Raw genomic sequence first — 21,897 nt, 5'->3', positions numbered from 1 at the left:
AATAGTCAGACACTTAACCAACTGAGCCACCCAGGCACCCCACCCATCTCTTTCTTCTGTTATGGCCTGAATTGTCCCTTCAAAATTCATATGAAGCTCTAACTCCGATGTGACTGTATTTGGAAATAGGGCATTTAGGAAGATAGTTAAGGTTAAGTGATGTCGTAAGGGTGAGGCCATAGCATGTGTCCTTGTAGGAAGAGGAAGAGACACCAGAGATCAATCTCTCTCCACATGCATGCACAGAGGAAAGTCCAAGTGAGGACACAGTAAGAAGGCAACTGTCTACAAGCCAAAAAGAGATCTCACTAGAAACCAACCCTGAAGGCACCATGATCTTAGACTTCCTGCCTCCAGAGCTGTGAGAAAATAAGTTTCTGTGGTTTAAGCCCCCAATCTATGGTATTTTGTTATAACTATAGAAGACTGATATAATAGTATAAAAAGTTCTCATATTAACCATGGCACTCACTCCCACCTGACATCCAGTTTCCCCTATTATAAACATCTTACATTAGTATGGTATTTTTGTTATAATTAATGAACCAATATTGATACAATATTGATATATTATTATCAGCTAAAGTTTATTCAGATTCCTTTAACCTTCCATAACATACTTTTTTTTCAGGATCCTCCTAGTATATCAAATTAAATTTATTTGTCATGTCTCCTTAGGCTCCTCTTGGCTGACAGTTTTTTAGAATTTCCTTGTTTTTGATGACCTTTGAGGTTTTCAGAGACACTGGTTAGGTTATAACAGGATGCTCCTTTATTAGATTTCCTGATTTTTTAAATGATTAGATTAGGGTTTTGAGTTTGGCCATACAAATACCAATACCCTTATGAGCATTCTTCTCGATGACCAGTGTAGCACAAGATTTGTCCACTCAGGGTCCACTCAGGGTGCTTGGAACATAAATTATTCCAGGCCATGTGTGAAGTCTGATGATTGTCTGTGTGCTCCTTTCCAGTGGGTCTTTTCCCTTATTTGGGTACATTCTTCATTCACATGTCCAGTTAGTTCTTGCCTGAAGACTAAAAAGGAACCACAGTTTTCTGAAGCCCTTGCTCTCTCTCTCTGTGCAGCTCTCTCTTCTCTGGCCCTACCCTGTGAATTCTGTATACCTTGGTTCCTCCAAATCCACAACCCTGGCTACTCAACTCAGGGAGATTTCTGGGCTCTGTTTGGGATTTTCCTCCCTGTGCTATAGCCTGGAAACTCTGTAGGCATTAAACTAGCTATCGTAGGGCCACCTCATCTATTTCTTTTCTCTGAGGGATTATTGTCCTAGGTTTTGAGTGTCCGGTATCTAAAAACCATTGCTTCATATTTTGTCTTGTTTCTTAATTTTATTTTAGAGAGAAAAAGAGGAGGGGTGGGCAGGGGAAGGGGCAGAGGGAGGAGGGAGAGAGAGAAAGAATTCCAAGCAGACTCCATGCTCAGCATGGTACCTGAGATAGGACTGGATCCCATGACCCCGGGATCATGACCTGAGCCAAAACCAAGAGTTGGATGCTCAACTGACTGAGCCACACAGGTGCCCCTTAATTTTTCTTTTTAATGGAATGCTTCATGAATTTGGGTGCCATCCCTGCAAAAGTGGCCATGCTAATCTTCTCTGTATCATTCCAATTTTTGTGTATGTGCTGCTGAAGCAAACACTTGCTTCTCAATTTTAAGTGGAGAGTAAATCCAGTTTCTCAGTATTATGGCCACATACTGAAGTCAAAATTACATTTTTGTTTTATCATAGTAAAATAGGCATATCACAAAACTTACATTTAACTGTTTCAATTGTACAGTTCAGTGGCATTAAGTAAATCTACATTGTTGTGCCACCATCACCATCATCCTCCTCCACAACTTTTCCATCATCCCAAACTGAAATCCAGTACCCATCAAACAATAACTCCCATTTCCCCTTCTCCTCAGTCTTTGAAAACTACTGTTCTGCTCTCTGTCTCCATGAATTTGACTATTCTAGGTACCTCATGTATGTAGAATCATATATGTATCCTATTGTGTCTGACTTATTTCACTTAGCGTCATAGCCTTAAGCCTCATCCGTGTTGTAGCATGTGTCAGAATATGTCTTCTTGAAGGCTGAATAATATTCCATTGTAGGTATATATCACATTTTGATTATCCCTTCACCTATCAATGGACATTTAGATGTTTCCACCTTTTGTCTATGATTAGTGCTGCTCTGAATATTGGTATATGTTATGGACTAAATTGTGTCTCCATAAAATTCATGTTAAAGCTCTAGCCCGCATTATGACTATATTTAGAGATAGGGCCTTTAGTGAGATAATTAAAGTTAAATGACATCATAAGTGTGGGACCCTAATCTGATACGACTGATGTCCTTAAAAGAAGAGGAAAGACACCAGAGATTGATTTGTCTGCATGCACAGAGAAGAGGCTAGGTGAGGACACAAGAAGGCAGCTGTCTACAAGCTAGGAAGACAGACCTCATCAGAAACACACCCTGATACCACATTGGGCTTGGACTTCTCCAAAACTGTGAGAAAATAAATTTATGTTGTGTAAGGCACCCAGTCTGTGGTATTTTTTATGGCAGTTTGAACTAATATTGTATAAAGATATCTGTTCGAGTCCTGCTTTCAGTTCCAGAAGTGGAACTTCTTTGAATTTTTTGAGGAACTTCTCTACTGTTTTCTGCTGTGCATAATTATTTTTTAATCATCTATTTCTCTGCCAGAAAGTAAGATCTGGGAAGGCAGATTAAATATCTTGTATACCTTGTATGTAGAACTTTGTAAATGCTCAATAGATATATGTTAACTGCATGAGTGAACACATGAGTTTTTGCAGCTGAAAATTAATTATTAGTAGTAATAACTATTAGAGGCAGCATTATATTGTAGAAAAAGCATGAAACTAGAATTTTAGTCATGCCTTGGCTACCAATTTACTTGTGACCTTGGATAAAGTATTAAATCTCTTGGGGTCTCAGTGTCCTCATCTGAAGATGAAAGAGTTGTATTGAATGATTTCAAGGTCCTTTCAGCACTCGTATGTCTTGGTTCTCTGGTTCTCAGTGCTGGGATACCTAGTATCACTAGTTGTGCCTACTTGCAAATACTGCTGCTTGCTAAGTTGCCTGCTGTTAGGGCTTAGGCAAAGCAGGGTACCAGGTTAAGGTCCCTGGTGAGCTCAACTGGGTTGGCCGTTTCCCAGAATTACCAATGGTTGAGAACACACCAAAGATTAGGTTGTTAAAAGCAATATCAGTCATCAAAACTAAAAGTCAAGTACAATGGCCTGTAGTAGGAGCCAACCATACCAGGAAGAGGTCAGGAAACGGGCTGCAAAGCTAGACTACACAGCTGAATGGTGGTTGGCTTCATGACGGTGGCTATGGATAGTGCTGGGTCTCCAGCGTTCTGTGACAGGATTCTTTGTGTCTCTGTCTTTCAGGATTTTAATTAGGGTGTTAATTGCTACTTTTTCTACCACTTAGGCTAGAGACGAATGGAAATAAAAACTTCAAAAAGAACTAGGCCTTGGGGCACCTGTGTGGCTCAGTTGGTTAAGTGTCCAACTCTTGATTTCGGCTCAGATCATAATCTCACAGTTCATGAGTTCAAGCCCTGAGTCAGTCTCTGTGCTGACAGCAAGGAATCTCTGTCTCTGTCTCCCTCTCTCTCTGCTCCTCCCCCACATATGCATGTTTTCTCTCTCTCTCTTTCAAAAATAAATAAATTAACACTAAAAAAAGAACTAGATCATAATTTCTCTATGAAATATTTAAAAAATTAAATGTAAAATGCATTTAAGTTAGGGTAAAATATAAACATTGGTGAATTTAAATAAAGAGTATTCAGGAGTTCCTTGTATTTTTCTTTCAGCTTTTCTGTAAGTTTGAAATTATGTAAAACTTAAAAGCTACCAAGAAAAAGAGAAAAAATGTATTTTAAGGAGATTAAGAGAAAAACCAGAAGAGGACACACAGGAGCTTGCCTACCTAAGTGTCCTTTATCTCCCTCCCTTCCTAGAGTATACTCTACTTTTCCTGTAAGCATTAGAGCTGCCATAATTTAAATCCATCCCCACTGTGGGGAATATTTACTTCAGTCTGGAAGCATTTTATATGGGAATTTACCTACAGCTCCTTTAGAACTGATTTTGTATGCATAGATGAACTGCTTCAAGGGCAAATCATCCAAATCATCTTTTTATAGAGGTCTTTCGACATTGTTCCTAAGTCTACATCAAAGTATCAGTGTATTAATATGTAGAACTCTAATTTGACATTAGAAATTCAAGAAGCCACAATTTTATTTATTTATTTTGAGAGAGAGAGTGCAAGCATGAGTGTGGAGGGGTGGGTGTCAGAGAGAGGAAGAGGGAGAATCCCAAGTAGGCTCCACATTGTCAGCATGGAGCCCAATGCAGGGCTCAAACCCACAAACCTTGAGATCATGATCTGACCTGAAACCAAGTCAAATGCTTAACCAAGTAGTCACCCAGGCGCCCCAAGTAGCTGCAATTTTAGGTTTACCAACTTATCAGAAATCCTCTGGTTTTTGGCTAACCTACATCATTCTTTTGGAAGAAAGTATTTCTAAAACATAAATCTGATAAAGCTCTTATATCCAAAACAAAGAACTCTTAAAACTCAGTACCAAGGAGATAAGTTGATTTATTTTTTAAGACAAAAGATTTGAGGGGCACCTGGGTGGCTCAGCTGGTTGAGCTTCTGACTCTTGGTTTCAGCTCAGGTCATGATCTCATAATTTGTGAGATTGAGCCCCATGTCAGGCTCTGTGCTGATGCTCTGAGCTGTACCCTACTCCCTCTCTCTGAAAATAAATAAATAGATGTTTTTTAAAAATACATAAAATACAGGGCACCTGGGTGACTCAGTCGGTTGGGCATCCGACTTTGGCTCAGGTCATGATCTCGCGGTCTGTGAGTTCGAGCCCCGCGTCGGGCTCTGTGCTGACAGCCCAGAGCCTGAAGCCTGTTTCAGATTCTGTGTCTCCCTCTCTCTCTGACCTTCCCCTCATGCTCTGTCTCTCTCTGTCTCAAAAATGAATAAATGTTAAAAAAAAAATTAAAAAAAAATACATAAAATAAAGGCAAAAGATTTGAGGACATGTCACCAAAGAAGAACATAGCAAGTGCATAAAAAGATGTTTAATATCATTAGTCATTAGGGAAGTGCAAATTAAAATGGCAATAAAATACTACTACACAGGCAGTAAAATGGCTAAAATTCAAAAACACTGACAATACCAAGTGTTGGCAAGAATGTGGAACAGACACAATGTTTGTACATTGCCAGTGGGAATGCAAAATTGTGCATCCACTATAGAAAACAATGTGGCTATTTCTTATAAAATGAAACGTGCACTTACCATACGATCCAGCAGTCTCACTCGTAGACAGTCACCCAAGAGAAATGAAAATATACTTCACTCGTACTTGAATATTCCTAACAACTTTATTTATAATCGTCAAAAACTGGAATCACCTGAATGTTCACCAACTGATGACTGAATAGACAATGTCTGCCATGTCCGTACAGTGGAATACTACTCAGCAATAAAAAGGAACATACTATTCATACACACAACACCATGGATGAATCCAAAAGTGTTATGCTAAGTAAAAGAAGACAGACATGAAAGACCACATACTGTGTGATTTCGTTTATGTAACATACTGGAAAAGTCAAAGCTAGAGTTACTGAAAGCAGATTAGTGGTTCCTTGGTGCCAAAGATAGGAAGAGAATTGCAAAGGGGCAGAAGGGAACCTTTTAGGTTTGACAGAAATGTTCTATACCATAACTGTGAGGGTTGTTAAACAAATATATGCACTTATGAGAATTCATTAATTGTACACTTAACTTTTGTGAATTTTACTGTAGTCAATTATTGCTCAATATTGCTGATTAAAAAAAAAAAACTTTAAAATTAAGTTATTCTTTTTATTGCCCCAATATTTTTATCCTAGTGGGTATCTGATATTAGGACCACAGTAACTGCTATTGGAAATTAATAATAAATAGCATCAATGGGCAAATGTTTAACATAGGGTGCTTAGAATGACCTAAACTACCAGCTTCACATTTTTCAAGATAAATTAAAAATAAGAGAGAGGGGGTGGTTAACATAATGGAATTTGCTTTGACAGAAGGCTGCTATGGTGTTTTATCTGATGTGAAATGGAAAGGTGACAAATATGGGGATCATTTTAGTTCAGATGTATCAAATATCCTTATTATTCTAGAGCAAATATTAGTGGATTGAATGAATCTCAAGCTGTAGACATTTCTCAGGTCTATTTTTAAACTCAAACTGGCTCTTTCCCAGAAAGAAGAGAAACAAAAATTTACTGGCAGTAAAGCCTTTACCTTTTTTCATTGAATTTTCTGAGGAGATTTAAAAAAAAAAAAAGCTTCTGAAAAATCAGAACAGATGGAACATTATGAAGAGCACTGCAAAACAGAATACTTTTCAGAGTACTTAGGAGAAAATAAAGTGCTCAAAAAGACCTTGTCTTTTTAGAAAATCAGTTGACTAGAGACAAAGTATCAGATGTAGTAAATATTTGTCTTTCTTTGAAGGAACTGAAAACAATAAAAGCCCAGTCACATTAAATTGTTCTCAAGGTTGGTCTATAAGGCACCCGTCCAAAGGATTTCCATCTGAAAAGGATTTGTAGAATTCTTCTTAGAAATAAGATAGTTGAATAGTTTGGGTAACGCCTGAGAGAACTGATAAAAATGTTGCTCATTAACATTCACTCTCTTTTTCCTTACCATAACACTATCCCTTACCATAAAACTTTTCCCTATCAGAAAAGTTAAATTTTAAACTTTCCAAGGGGAAAACGTAGCAGAGAAAAATCCCATACATAGCAGCCATGCTTTGCGCTCATAAAAGTTTCACAATCTCCACTTGTAGACAGTTGAATTGGTAGTAGAGTAAGTTGCCTGGCTCTTTGCAACAGGTAAAGGATGAGAAGTGGCTTATGCAAGGGCTGAGGGACAGTGTGGAGAGTTCCAGGTGTTAAATCTATTTTCCAGTTCACCAGAACTCATTCATCGCAGACATCGCTACCAAACCATTGGGAATGAGACAGTGTAAGGGAACATGTTAACAGCAGCCAGTGAAATAGACCAAAAAACTGTCAGTCCCAGGAAATGTACTAGAGAGGAGAATCGCAAATGCAGCAGTGAATCTTTGCCAAACAGATACAGTTGGTTTGTTGGTTTTTTTTTTTTTTAAACATCACACTTGACAAATCCACCCTGAGTTTCAAAGGGAAGAAGACAAATAAGCTTCCATTTTGTTATCAGTAAAGGTAGCAAGTTGTAAAAAGCTTAAATGCTGTTTTAAGAATAAACTATAGAGAGAACATGGCAAGCTATCATAAAGTAAGAAAAAAATAAAGAAAAAGAAGTGCAGTGAAAACAATAAAAACAAAACTTTCCTTGAAGGGAAACTGGAAATACATTTCCTTGGCTGAACACCCAGTGTGAATAAAAGAGAAAAAAATAACATCTTGATAAGGCCAAATGAAAGGGTAAACCAACCTTCAGTACTGATGAGATTGTCAAGAAGCCTGTAGGGGCACCTGGGTGGCTCAGTCGGTTGAGCGTCCAACTTCAGCTCAGGTCATGATCTTGTGGTCCATGAATTTGAGCCCCTCAATGGGTTCTGTGCCAACAAATCAGAGCCTGGAGCCTGCTTTGGATTCTGTGTCTTCTCTCTCTGTACCTCCCCTGCTTGTGCTCTTTCTCTCTCAAAAATAAATAAACATTAAAAAAAAAAAGCCTTTAGATGAGTGATTTGGAGTGCTGGTCTTTTGACACCTGAAGGTGTTTACTAAATTTAAGGAAATACCCAAAGTCTCAAAAAATGCTTTCGAAATTACTTCATTCTGATTCTCTTTTGTTTGAGAAAATCAAATAGATGCCAATAGCTCTTACATGAGCGGGAATTAAAAGCATAAATGAGGTGTTGTAATGAGCTCAAAGTATTTGGAAACCATTGTGTCTGTGTTTTTGAATGATTGGAATTGCAAGATGTTTACAAAGATGATGATCTAAAAGTAGATGGTCAGGCCTGGCCTCAAATGGCTGCCTGAATGAAAATGAGGATGTTAGGAAACCCATTAAAGACCTCTCTGAGCTCCAGAAACCAGCATGGTTTAATGTCACTGCCTCTAAGAGAGAGCAGGTAACCTATTGCTTTGATCATTTGATAAGTATACCTCCTCCAGGGACAGAGTGTGATCCAAGATGGCAGGTCCATTCGAGGTCCTGGATCTGATGTCTAGAATCTCAAGACTGGGAATCTTAAGAAGGCTGGGAAATGGACCTGGGATCTCATGGGGGAAGGACTTCTTAAGGAAACCGTTTTTCTTCTTGGCTAAAAAGTCACTCAGGAGGAAGTGTGTCTTCTTTTGCTGCCATTGGATAAATAGATCATTCATCCATTCATCCATCCACCCATCCATCCATCATCTATCTATTTATTATATTCAACAAATATTTTCTCAGTATCTACTATGTGCCAGGCACTGTGGGTGCTGAAGATAAAACAGTTAAAGAGACCCTCATGGAGTTTACATTCTAGTGGAGAAGTCCCCAAATAAACAATAACACAAATAAATATTATACTTAAATATTGTAAATGAGCTCTGAGGAAAATAAGCAGGGTGATAAGAGAGTGAACAAAAAGGTCACTAAAGCGAATAAAGTTCACTATAATTAGTGGTTAGGTCACATAGAGCCAAGTCTTGATGGATGAGAAGGAGCTAGCCATATGTAAACAACAACAGGGAAGCAAAGAATGTCTCAGGCAGAGGTAACAGCAAGTACAAAGGCCATAAAGTAGTAAAGAAGGAGCATACATCTGGTGTAGTATGATGAGTCAAGGGAAGAGTGATATTAGATGAGGTTGGAGAGACAAGAAGTTAAGATCTTATTCTGAGTGCACTGGGAAATTGTTGGCTTCCAAGCAAGAGAAAAAAATTTGACATTTTAGTAAGATCACTTTGTGATATTGGAAAGTGTATTGGAATGGAACAAAATGGAAGCAGGGAGACCAGTTAGGAGGTGCAAGGTAATGGTAAATTGTATGAGGGACAGATAGATATATCCCACTAAGAAGTAGGATCTACATCCCTTTCTCCTGAGTTTGGGCAGGCTTGTGACTACTTCTACCAATAGAGTAACACTGGAGGTGACCCTGGGACTTCTGCCTTTAGACCACAGAAGGCCATACCTTCTCTGCGGGAACTTTGCTTGATCCACCATGTCAGAAGTCCACCTATCCTGAGGCTTCCCTAGGCTATGAAGGAGCCTGGGCACATAAATCGTCCCTGTGTAAATTTTCCGGTCAACAGCCCCAGCTGAGGTCCTAGTCGACAGCCAGCATCAACCGTCAGATGTGTGATAGAAGATGTCTCCAGATAATTCTAGCCCCTCATTATTAGGTCACCCCCCAGTCCCTGAGTCTTCCCAGCTGAAGACCCAAGATATCTTGATGCAGAGATAAATCATTCCCGCTATGCCCTGTCTGAATTCCTGACCTATTAAGATTTGAAGTGGTTTGTCACACAGCAAATAGTAACTGGACCACTAGAAGAGGAATATCTTTGAAGGGAGAAATGAAGAGATGCCAGTGAAAACTGAGGGCATAAAAGTGAAGCAATTGAGTAGAGAGATCAAGTAGTTTGTTGGACACATGAGCGTAAGCAGACAACTGAGCCGGAGACATGCTAATCGGCAAACAGCATATGGATCCTATCTACTTTCCTGGGACTGGGTGAGTTCACTCAGGGCAGGGGGTAAGCAGAGTCTAGTTCAAAACCTCATTCTGAAAAAGGTCTGTATTTAGGTAGGTAAGAGGAGAAAGAGTCAGAAAAGGGAACTGAGACCGAGTGAGTGCCCAGTGAGGCAAGAAAAAACCTGAGAGGATGGTTTGTCACAAAAGAAGAGAGAGAAAATTATTTCCAGAATTAACAGACAGCCAACTTTGTGGAAAACTTTTGAGAGTCAAAAAGATTAAGGTGGCCAATAGATTTGGCAGCAAAGAGATCACTTGTGACCTTGAAAAAGAGCAATTTCAGTGGGGGAGGGGGGGGTGGGGAGGGGTCAGAAACATAATGGGGTTTTGATCTGTCAAGAAATGAAGACCAGTACATTATTTCAGAAAAAGTTAGATCAGCATGCCATATGCAGCTGGCTTGAGTGCTACCCAAACTACACAATTTACCTGCGAGGAGAATAGCATAATGTGGTAAAAAACACGAATTTCTAGCATCAGAACCAGGTTGAAGTAGCCATAGGCAAATTATTTAAACCTGTACAGAACGGGCGGAGGTGGTGCAAGGAAGGTGGTAAGGGGCGAGGCCAGGCTGGTGAGAAGGAATAGGAGGATGTAGAGCTTCCTTGTGGTGCAGAGAAGTTTAGATTTTATCCTGAAGGGATAAGGTGCCACTGAAGTACTTGGCAGAAGGAAGTGACAAAACCATTCTTAGGCATGGAAGGTGGACTGAGTTTCCCCAGTTTTGTAAAATGCCTTGGCCTTTGCACTTAAAATAAAAGGTATCTCTCTAAAAAAAAAAAAAAAAAAAAAAAATGGTGTCTCTGACCAATGCTTGGCAGGACATGTGCTATAATTTGTTTTTCCAGCTGTGACACCAGACTCTCTTCATTTTTGTAGGGAGGAACTCATGGACCAATTGATCCAGAAAGAGACTATGTGAGAGGAAAGACTAATTTAACTTTCTATCCTTTCCATGGAGGATAATGTCAATGCCATGTGAAGTGGTGATCAAAGAGCAATGTTTATAGCAGCACTCCCAACAATAGCCAAATTATGGAAAGAGCCTAAATGTCCATCAACTGACGAATGGATAAAGAAGCTGTGGTTTATATACACAATGGAGTACTACGTGGCAATGAGAAAGAATGAAATATGGCCTTTTGTAGCAACGTGGCTGGAACTGGAGAGTGTGATGCTAAGTGAAATAAGCTATACAGAGAAAGACAGATACCATATGTGTTCACTCTTATGTGGATCCTAAGAAACTTAACAGGAACCCATGGGGGAGGGGAAGAAAAAAAAAAAAAAAGAGGTTAGGGTGGGAGAGAGCCAAAGCATAAGAGACTCTTAAAAACTGAGAACAGGGGTGCCTGGGTGGCTCAGTCAGTTGAGTGTCCGACTTCGGCTCAGGTCACGATCTCTCGGTCTGTGAGTTCAAGCCCCACGTCAGGCTCTGGGCTGATGGCTCGGAGCCTGGAGCCTGCTTCTTATTTTGTGTCTCCCTCTCTCTCTGCCCCTCCCCCGTTCATGCTCTGTCTCTCTCTGTCTCAAAAATAAATAAACGTTAAAAAAATTTTTTTTAAAAAAACAAAAAACTGAGAACAAACTGAGGGCTGATGGGGGGTGGGAGGCAGGGGAGGATGGGTGATGGGTATTGAGGAGAGCATCTGTTGGGATGAGAACTGGGTGTTGTATGGAAACCAATTTGACACTAAATTTCATATATTTAAAAAAAAAGAGCAAAATAGCAAAATAAAAACAAAATATGTAGCAAAATAAAAACAAAAACAAAAAAGTAGGCAAAGAGTATTAAAGAGATGTGATACATTTAATAGTGATATGAGAGGATAGTATTACCTAGATTTTATGACATGTGGTATTTATAGTTTTATAGATTTGTGATTTGATATGCTTTCTTTCTCATCTTAAACTCTACATTTTTTTTGTATCAATGATTTTGCCTTCTTTTTCTTAAAGGTTTTAAAAATTGAGTATGCCTTAGACACAAAATCACACAAAACCTGTATAGACCATTGAGTACTGCATTACCCTTTATTGGTTTCCCTAAACCTGCTTGCAATTTTGTAAATACTTATTTTATTCAAGTCTACGGTGACTTCCCCATTTAAGCATGCCATCTGTTTGCAGTACCATGGCTCTTCATGTTAGTCATAATCTTTGTCCATCATTTATACATTATATATATTTGTCAAGAAATTGACAACCATAAAAAGGACATAGGAGATAACTGTATATCTACCTAGTGCTCTATGTGCTCTGCGTATGTGTATGTATACATGTATGCACACAATGTATACATAAATATCAGGTATAGATTATGTATAGATTAAGTCATTGTTAAGGCTCCATGGAGGAGACAGGAGAACAAGGGACAGAGATTAGATGAGAAACTACTTTCATTGTAGTCTCCTTTTTTATTGTTGAATATTTTTCACGTTCGTGTATTTATTTCTCAATTGAATTACGTTTTGGGTTCGTTTCTGTTCAAACTAATTCACTAGGTACTTTTTGAGGGGGAACAAAATGTAGAGTTGAGTTTTACTGAAGGTTGAACAATATGGTTTACTTTAATGTTTTATGTCCACTGACAGTTTTCCTGTACTCAGTAGATTTCTGGGACTGATGACAAGGCCTTAAAGAATGGAATAGCTTAATGTTGCCCATCAAGTAACGGAGATAAAAGTAACACTTTTCACTTTATTCAGATCTTACCATCTTACCTTTGAAAATATTCTCTGAGTGCTTCCTATGAGGAGAACTTACATTACTGAAATAATATTTTTATTCTTATTCATTTTTGAGGCTCTCCTTAGAGTTCCATAGTCATTTTCAGGCATAATACGAAATCCCCACACTACTTTTCACACATATCCCCAGCCATGGAACTGACCCTCAGTTCTGTAGTCTCATGAAGCAAGAACCCATATCCTGGGGGCCTGGGCATGCAAAATGCATCCCAGCCCCATCCAGCTGATTGGGACCAAAGCCCAATTCCCTGTCAGGAAAACTTGCCAGGAGTAGGGTCTGCAGTCCTGACTCCCCTTCGAGGATCCCTCTGACACACTCCACATGGGCAGCAGACTAGAAAAAATGCTAGAATCATCCTGAAGGAATAGAGTTTGTTGGGTGGGAGCCCTTTGGACACCCACACATCACATTGCAGAGTAGCCTGCCTATTGACCTGCTGAGATAGAGATCCTGGAGACTGGGAAGCAGCTGAGGCTTGGGAAATTTTGCTAAGCAAGGGAGGAAAGGGGCACCCCTTGCTATGCAGACATATCCCCACAAATCCAGAAAAGAAAGAATGGAGAAGTATGGCCTATAAAGTTGAACCTGTCTGCTTTTTTTTTTTTTTTTTATCCTTACTATCTTCTGCTAGCAATTTATCTGCTCCAGTCACTGAATGCCTCAGGAAAGCTAATGATCTGTGGAATATGGTAGATGACGGTACTTTGAATGTTTCTTCCCTACACGAATGATTTCATCATGGCCGGGTGAAGTATGCAACCATGTGACTTCACCCCCCCCCCCCCACCAACCAAAATACTTTCCATTCTCCCCATGCCTCAAATTCTCTTAATAAGACAAAGCCTTTTATTCCACAGTTAGAGATAAGGCAAACTACCCTAGGAGGTAGAGCATATTGGCTTAAATACACAGAAAAGGTTGTTAAGGGATCCCCTCAGGAAAATCTCCACCATGGGGCCTGAAGACCCTCTGACACCTCATTGTACAAATTCTTTCTTCTCTTGGAAAGCAGATGGAATTAACAGGCTGTGACATTTGTCTATTGTTCTCAAGCAAGGCACATATGAATCTTTTTGTCCTTTCTCACAAGATAGGCTTTATATCTGCATCAAGGGACAAGAACATCTACAAATATACTACTTTGTTTAGGAATCATGCTCACTCTTTATGTTTCTATAAAATAAAACAAAGAAACCTGCCTGCAGTGACTTGAATGAGATAAGAGAATTGTGATCGGAAGACCCTAAGAGACCTTAATTTCTGCCTTGAAGAGAGAAATACAAAAGCTCAACACTATGGCCCCCCACCCCTTCCTATCACCTTGGATGGCTTGTAGAGACATGGCTGTAAGAGAACAGACAAAACTCCACAAAAGAACTACCAGTTTGGGGCTTGAACCATTATGATGATTAAAAATCCCAGCTTCAAAGAGCTAAGAGGTCAAACACGGTATGGGCAATGCCTAACACTGATTTTTTTCATAACTGATATTTATTATTTTTATACTTCATTTTTTATTAGGTATAGTTGACATCAAATAAAACATATGCTTGATGTGCACAATTTGACATGAATACACCCATGAAATCATCACCATGATCAAGATAGTTTAAATATCCATAACCTCCAAAAGTTTCCTCATGCTCTTTTGTAATCTCTTCCTCTTGTACCTTCCCATCTCCTCATCCACCAGGAAACCACTGATCTACATTAGTTTGAATTTAGTATGAATTTTCTAGAATGTTATATAAGTGAACTCATACATTAGTATGAATTTTCTAGAATGTTATATAAGTGAACTCATACAGTATGTAGTCTTTTTTGTCTGGTTCTTTTGCTCAGCATAATTATTTGGGGATTCATCCATGTGTCAATAGTAGATTCCTTTTTATTGCCAGGGAGTATTCCATTGGGTACATATACCACAGTTTAGCCACTCATCTATAGATGGACATTTGGGTTGTTTTCAGTTTGGAGTCATTACACATGAAGGTGCTATTAACATTCATGCATACATTTTTGTAGATGTATGTTTTGTTTTCTCTTTGGTAAATACCTAGGAATGAATGTCTGGATCATATGGTAGGTGTATGTTCAACTTTTTAGGATCTGACAAACTGCTTTCCAAAGTGGTTGTACGATTTTATTTTCCCACCAACACTTGGTATGGTCAGTCTTTCTAATTTTAGCCATTCAGTAAGTGTATACTGATATTTAATTGTGTTTTTTAAATGTTTTATTTACTTTTGAGAGAGAGAGAAAGAGCAAAAGCAGGGGAGAGGGGGACAGAGAGGATCAGAAGAGAATCAGAAGTGGGTTCTGCCCTGACAGCAGTGAGCCGGATGTGGGACTCGAGCTCATGAAACATGAGATCATGAACTGAGCCAAAGTCAGACACTCAACTGACTGAGTCACCCAGGTGTCCCTAAATGTGGTTTTAATTAGAATTTCCCTAATAACTAATGATGCTGACTGTCTTTTCATATGCTTATTTGCCATCCATGTCTTTTCAAATCTGTTGCCCATTTTTTTTTTTAATTGGGTTATTTTCTTATTGTTGAGCTTTGAAGTCTTTTTAAAAATATATTCTAGGGGCGCCTGGGTGGCTCAGTCGGTTAAGCGTCCAACTTCAGCTCAGGTCACGATCTCGCGGTCCGCGAGTTCGAGCCCCGCGTCAGGCTCTGGGTTGATGGCTCGGAGCCTGGAGCTTGCTTCCGATTCTGTGTCTCCCTCTCTCTCTGCCCCTCCCCCGTTCATGCTGTGTCTCTCTCTGTCTCAAAAATAAATAAACGTAAAAAAAAAAAATTATTAAAAAAATATATATATTCTAGGTGCAAGTCCTTTATCAGATATAAGCCTTGCAAATCCCATTTGCAAGACTCTATTTCCGAATAAGGATAATAAACCAGAATTGGGTTTCATTGATTTTCTATTTCATTGATTTCCACTCTTATCTTTATTATTCCCATTTTTCTTCCTGCTTTGAGTTTCATTTGCTCTTCTTTTCCTAGTTTCTCTTTTTAAATTAAAAAAAAAATGTTTTAATTGTTTATTTTTGAGAGACAGAGAGACAAAGCGCAAGCAGGGGAAGGGCAGAGAGAGAGGGAGACACAGAATCCGAAGGAGGCTCCAGGCTCTGAGCCCCATTCTTTTCCTAGTTTCTTAAGGTGGAAAGTGAAGTTATTAATTTGGGTCTTTTTTTTTCTCTTCTAATATAGGCATTTGGAGCCATAAATTGTCTTCTAAGTACATCTTTAGCAGCACTGTACAAATTTTGATGTGTTGTATTTACATACAAGTCAAAATGCTTGGATTTATATCCAAGTCAAAATGCTAATTTCTCTTTTGACTCTTTTTTTTTCTGACCCATGGGTTACTTAGAGGTGGTTATTTAATTTCCAGATATTTGGGAACTTTTTGATTTCTACTATAATTTCCCTGTGGTCAGAGAAAATATATTTAAATTATTAAATTTATTGAGACCTGTTATATAGATGTATACCAAGGTCTTTCTTGGTAAATATTTTGTATGAAATTAAAAAGAATGTTATTTTGCTGATGGTTGTTGAACCAGTTAAGTCTTGGATGCTAGTATTGCTCTATCAATTATTGAAAGGGGACTATCGAAATCTCTGGACATAATTGTTGATTTCTCCTTGCAGCTCATCATTTTGGTCTGTTGATGAATTGATCCCTTTATCATTATGAAATAATCTTTATCTTTGCCGATATTCTTTGTTCTGAAATTTTCTTTTTCATTTATTTATACAGGCTCTCCAGCTTTCTTTCACTAGGGCTAATAAGGTATATACTTCCCCCTCCTTTTTCTTTTAACCTATTTGTGTCCATTATATGTAATATGGATTCCTTTTAGTCAGCGTAAAGGAAGGTCTTGCCTTTTTATCCAACCTGACAATCTCTGACTTTTCATTAAGGTGTTTAGTCCATCATATTTAATGTCATTATTGCCTGGTTAGGTTTAAATCTATCATTTCGCCACTTGTTTTCTATTTGACCCCTATATTCTTGATTCCTTTTTTTTTTTTGGTCTTCTTTTGGATTGAGTGTATTTTGATTTCATTTTATCTCCTTTGTTGACTTATTAGCTATAACTTTTTGTTTTGTTATTTTAGTGGCTGTTTTAGGGTTGTCAGTATATGTTTAACGTATCACAGTCTTCTTTTTTTTAAGTTTTTATTTTAATTCCGCTTAGTTAACATACAGTGTTATATTAACTTCAGATATATGTTATAGTGATTCAGAACTTCTATACAATACCTATTGCTCATCACAACTAATACACTCCTTAATCCCCTTCACCTATTTCACCCATCCCCCACCCACCACCCATCCAGCCAACATCTGTTTGTTCTCTATAGTTAAGAATCTGTTTTTTTTTTTATTTTTATTTATTTATTTATTTATTTATTTATTTATTTATTGAGAGAGAGAGAGAGAGAGAGAGAGAGAGAGCAGGGAAGGGGCAGAGGGAGAGGGAGAGAGAGAATCTTGAGAAGGCTCCACACCCAGCACAGAGCCCAACTCGGGGCTTGATCCCATGACCCTGGGATTATGACCTGAGCTGCAATCAAGAGTTGGATGCAGTCGGTTGAGCATCTGACTTCGGCTCAGGTCATGATCTTGTGGTTCGTGGGTTTGAGCCCCACACTGGGCTCACTGCTGTCAGCCTATCCCTTTTTCTCTGCCCCTCCCCATTTGTACTCTCCCCCAAATAAATAAATATTTAAAAAAAAAAAGTGTTGGACATTTAACTAACTGAGCCACGCAGGCATCCCAAGAGTCTGTTTTATGGTCTCTCTTTTTTTTCCCTCGTTCATGTTTTGTTTCTAAAATTCCACATATGAGTGAAATCATATGGTGTTTGTCTTTCTCTGACTGACTTATTTCATTTATTATACTCTCTAGCCCCATCCATATCACTGCAAATAGCAAGATTTCCTTCTTTTTTATGGCTGAATAATATTCCATATATATGACATCCATCCATCCATATCCATCATGATATGATGAATATCTATTCATCAACCAATGGACACTTGGTCCATATCTTGGCTACTGTAAATAATGGTGCTATAAACATAGGAGTGCATGTCTCCCTTTGAAATAGTGTTTTTATATTCTTTGGGAAAATAGCTAGAAGTGCGATTGCTGGATTGTTGGGAAGTTCTATTTTTAACTTTTTTGAGGAACCTCCACACTGTTTTCCACAGTGGCTGCACCAGTTCACATTCCCACCAACAGTGCAAGAGAATTCCTTTTTCTCCAGTTCCTCACCAACAACTGTTGTTTTTTGTATTGTTGATTTTAGCCATTTTGATAGATAGGAGGTGTATCACAGTTGACTTTCAAGTGATACTATACCACTTCACATATGCTTTAAGAATTTTATAATGGTATACTTCCATGTCTCCCTCCCAACACTTATGCTATTGTTTTCATGTTTTACTCATGCATATGTTATAATTCCCCACAATACATTGAATTATTTTTGTCTTTTTTTTTTAATTTTTTTTTAACGTTTATTTATTTTTGAGACAGAGAGAGAGACAGAGCATGAATGGGGGAGGGGCAGAGAGAGAAGGAGACACAGAATCTGAAGCAGGCTCCAGGCTCTGAGCCATCAGCCCAGAGCCCGACGCGGGGCTCAAACTCACGGACCGCGAGATCGTGACCTGAGTTGAAGTCGGACGCTTAACCGACTGAGCCACCCAGGCGCCCCGAATTATTTTTGTCTTTTAAAGATATTCAAATCATTAAAAAATAATCTTATGGGGCACCTTGCTGACTCAGTACGTACAGCATGCAACTCTTGATCTTGGGGTCCTGAGTTCAATCTCCATGCTGAACATTGAGCCTACTAAAAAAAAAAAAAAAAGCAAATTTTACATATTTGCTCATGTAGTTACCATTTTTGTTGCTGTGCATTCTTATGTATGTCCATAATTCCGTGTGATGTTATTTTCCCTCTGCCTGAAAGGTTTCTTTTAAAATTTATTGTAGTGATAATTTATTGTCCGTTAGTGATAAAGTCTTTCAGTTTTTGTATATATGAACAAGTGTTTGTTCTACTTTCCTCTTTGAAAAATATTTTCTCTGGGTATAAATTTCTAAGTCATGGTTTAGTGGGGTTTTTTCCACAGTTTAAAGATTTTGCTCCACTATCTTATCCTTGTATTGTTTCCCATGAAGTTTCTGTCATTCTTCTCTTTGATTTTATTTTTTTTTAAGTTTTATTGAGAGGGAGAGAGTGAGGGAGGGGAAGAGAGAGAAGGAGAGAGTGAGAATCTTAATCGGGCTCTGTGCTATCAGCATAGAGCCTGATGTGGGGCTTGATCTCATGAACCATGAGATGATGACCTGAGCTGAAATCAAGAGTTGGACACTTAACCAGCTGAGCCACCCAGGCACCCCATCTTTGATTTTCTATATAAAATGTATCTTTTCTTCTCTGGCTGCTATTAAGATTTTCTCTTTGTTGCTGATTTTGAGCAATTTGGTTCTGAGGTGTCTTAGTGTAGTTTTCTTCATGTTTCTTGGGCTTAGAATTCAATGAATTTCTTGGATCTATTGGGTTTATAGTTTTTGAATAAACTGGAATGTTTTCTGCTATCATTTCTTCAAATAGTTTTTCTGTCCCTCCCCCACTTGGGAACACTGATTACAGGTATATGAGGAAGCTTGAAGTTGTCTCACTGATTCTCTTTCCACTTTTTTTTATAATCCTCTTTTCTCTGTTTCGTTTCTATTGCTGTGTCTCAAGTTCATTAATCTTTTCTTCTGCCACTAATCCCATCAGTGTAATTTTCATCTCAGATATTATAGTCTTTATCTCTAGAAATTTCATTTTTCCCCCATGTATCTGCTTAACTTCTTGAACATCTGGAATATAATAATAACTGTTTTAATGTCCTTATCACTAATTCCTATATCTGTGTCAATTTTGTATCAGTTTCAATTGGTTGATTTTTCTCCTTATCAGGGGCTGTATTTTCCTGCTTCTTTGTATGCCTAGTAGGTTTTAACTATTTAACTATTTAACAATAGATGCAAATATTGTGATTTTTACTCTATTAGGTGCTGGATATTTTTGTATTCTTATAAATATTTTTGAGCTTTGTTCTGGGATACAGTTAAATTACTTGGAAACAGATTAAACATTTTTTATCTTGCTTTTAAGTTTTGTTAGGTGAGACCAGTTCCCCACTAAGACCTTACTGCATACTCTCCTAAATGCCCTGTGAACTTTGAGGTTTACCAGTATAGCTGGTGGGAGCAGGCAGTATTCCTGAGCCTGTGTTACCAATGGGCACTGTTCTTTCAAATCATTAAGACTGCTCTTTCTCCGGCCTGGGACACTTCTCTTGCTTATCTGGGCTGACAAGTACTCTGCTTAGTGCTCAAGTGGTACTCTTTGCAGATTGCCAGAGTCCTCTGGCTGTGCAGCTCTTTCGTCCCTGGAATACTAGACTTCTTGATCACCCAGGACTCTCAGCTGGCCGTCCTCAACACCAAGAGTGGGCCAGAGTCCTCCCAGGGCCCCCTTCCTGCACTGTTACCTAGAAACTCTCCCAAGGCAGTAAGCTAGGTAGATTATAGGGCTCATCTTGTGTCTTACAATGCCTGATATCCAGTTTTTGAAACCTATTGTTGTATATATTTCATGTGGGGTTTTGTGGTTTGAGGTTTTGTTTGTTGTCATTGTTGCTGTTGTTCTTGTTTTGGTGGAGGGGTAGATTTGGTTGTTCTGGTCACAAAGGCAAAGCTGGTCTGTTAGTTACCCTACCTTGGCTAAAAGTGGAAATTCACCTGACATGGGATTTTAAAGAGGTCCTCTGATTTTTTTCCTTTCTAGTTATTCCCAAATGTCCATGTTGTTTTGATCAAAAAGAATCAAAGTAAATTCTGGCCCAGAATGAGGGAGGAAATCCTAATTCCAAAGTGGGAAAGACTGATAGCAGCTCATCTCCGGTGAAGAGAATTTAGAAAGGAAAGGAAGGAGAGACACAAGCGTGTCATGCCACAGCTGAGGGGTTCCTAATCACCGAGTCCCCATTTTATTCCATTTCTCATTTTGTCAAGAACAATCTCTGGATCCACGAAGACTTGTCCTATTGGGATACCACATGGGGATACTTCCCAAAGAGAACAGGAGCTCATCTAAGAGGTAACAATTGTCAGGGGAAATGACAAGGGAAACAAGTGAAGGGAAACAATGTGAAGGGAAACAATGTGAAGGGAAGGGAAACAAGTCATTTTAACACTATGTGCTGCTATTAGATAGTATCATAAGGTATTTAGGGAATTCCCCACATTATGAGTTCCCTACCCCCATCATTGCAAAAACCAGACACTCATTGTCTCAGCCTCCCTTGCAGCTGTGAGCAACATAGACATGTGATCTGGAATACACTAATCAGATCTACCCGTACCAGACTTTAAATATTTATTTATTTAAAGCTTGTTTGTTTGTTCATTTATTTAAGTAATCTCCACACCCAGGGGCGCCTGGGTGGCTCAGTCGGTGGAGCGTCTGACTTCAGCTCATGTCATGATCTCACAGCTCGTGGGTTCGAGCCCTGCGTCGGGCTCTGTGCTGACAGCTCAGAACCTGGAGCCCGCTCGGGATTCTGTATCTCTCTCTCTTTCTGCCCCTAACCCACTCGCATTCTGTCTCGGTCTCTCTCAAAAATAAATAAACATTAAAAAAAAAAAAAAGTAATCTCCACACCCAATGTGGGGCTCAGACTCATGACTCCAAGATCAAGAGTCACATGTTCCTCTGACTTAGCCAGCCAGGTACCCCCACTCACACCAGACTTTAAGTCAAATGTCTGTGGGCCAGTAGCAGGCACTGGCTGCATCTGTTTTGATGAGGTGCTAAGAGCAACATTCCAGTTCGCAGAGGCAGCACTGCCGAGGATCCTAGAGTTCTGTCCAGTGCCTGGGTTTGGAAGTATTAGCAGTACCTTGAGGTGGTGGAAATGGAGTCTCCCTGAACAAGTTTACAGTGTGATTTTGTGAATTTCCTGGCTGTGTTGACACCAACAGTGTGTAGCATGACACTCCGGCCCTCTTGGACAATCCGTGTGTGTCCTAGTATCATTTAATACAGGGATTAGCAAAGCTTTTCTGTAAAGGGATAGTTTACAGAATGGGCTATGGACTGAATTATGTCTCCCCACCCCCAAATTCATATGTTGAGGCCCTAACCCCCAATGTGATGATATTTCAAATTGGGAATTGGGGAGGTAATTAGGTTTAGATGAGGTGGTGAGAGTGGGGCCCATATC

General features: G+C 39.0%; 1 non-coding gene across 1 annotated transcript; it reads right to left on the bottom strand.

The window, feature by feature from the left end:
• Positions 1-1,558: 1,558 nt before the first annotated feature.
• LOC122241691 lies at positions 1,559-1,666 on the bottom strand. The gene has a single exon (XR_006221926.1). It is a non-coding gene; the product is annotated as a U6 spliceosomal RNA (small nuclear RNA).
• Positions 1,667-21,897: the final 20,231 nt, after the last annotated feature.

This window comes from Panthera tigris, chromosome C1, assembly GCF_018350195.1.
Source record: "Panthera tigris isolate Pti1 chromosome C1, P.tigris_Pti1_mat1.1, whole genome shotgun sequence".
Taxonomy (NCBI): Eukaryota; Metazoa; Chordata; class Mammalia; order Carnivora; family Felidae; genus Panthera; species Panthera tigris.
The sequence above is the reverse complement of the archived record's forward strand: the minus strand, read 5'-3'. Positions and strand labels throughout refer to the sequence as shown.